We start from the raw sequence: 1,114 nt of genomic DNA, 5'->3' as shown, positions 1-1,114 counted from the left end.
GTGTTTGATTAGGGTTGGAGCTGAACTCTGCAGGCTCTCTAGGACCGAACTTGCCTACCCCTGTTATAGGGTGACACATTAGGGCAATTTTTTTTATTGGTTTATAATACAACAATGGTGTTGAGGGGTGTAACGTTTTACAGTTTTTCTCAGTCGCTTTGGTGCATTTCTCAGATCAGAAATGAAATTTTCAAAACTACTTGTTCAACCTCCACATCATCTAGTCATTTGTACACATCATAAAAGCAGTTTCATTCTTTTGAACGAGTTGCGATTGCTTTGGTACATTCATGCAATTGATTATGTACATTTAGCTGCGGTTTCCTACATTATCAGTTGCTAATGTCATGTTGCTCAAAATGTATGATATAGTTTTCTGTGCAATAGTCTTACCCTTCAATAGTCTTAGACGTTTTGTAAATTTGGCATGCATTGTGCAAGTGGATCTTGACTTTCACTAATGAAGAGAATGCAGATCAACCAATGATAAACCAGTTCTCTGAAATAGCTCAAAGGTGCGTCTCATGAATCTTCAGTTGGAAAGCATATACTGTATAGACAGAGGACAACACAAGAGTTACAAATTCTGACAATGGACATTATTATTTTTTTATTTTCATCTTTGTGCCCATATTTCTTTTTTCCTTTTCTATTTCACAATGACATTGTAATGTTTTTTTAGGGTTTTTTTTGGTCAGACCACTAGTAAAGGTGTAAGTGGAATTCTATCCAGTCTCTTTCAATCAATGTCCCACATACAGTAATGAGTAAATTTGTACTTTTTAAATGGATATATGGCATACTGTTCAATACAGTAACTGTCATCCAAAATGCTGCCATAGTTTGTATAGACAGAGGACAACACAAGAGTTACAAATTCTGACAATGGACATTATTATTTTTTTATTTTCATCTTTGTGCCCATATTTCTTTTTTCCTTTTCTATTTCACAATGACATTGTAATGTTTTTTTAGGGTTTTTTTTGGTCAGACCACTAGTAAAGGTGTAAGTGGAATTCTATCCAGTCTCTTTCAATCAATGTCCCACATACAGTAATGAGTAAATTTGTACTTTTTAAATGGATATATGGCATACTGTTCAATACAGTAACTG

This window comes from Sinocyclocheilus grahami, unplaced genomic scaffold (assembly GCF_001515645.1).
Source record: "Sinocyclocheilus grahami isolate Dianchi unplaced genomic scaffold, SAMN03320097.WGS_v1.1 scaffold219.1, whole genome shotgun sequence".
Lineage (NCBI taxonomy): Eukaryota > Metazoa > Chordata > Actinopteri > Cypriniformes > Cyprinidae > Sinocyclocheilus > Sinocyclocheilus grahami.
Note: the sequence above shows the minus strand (reverse complement) of the source record.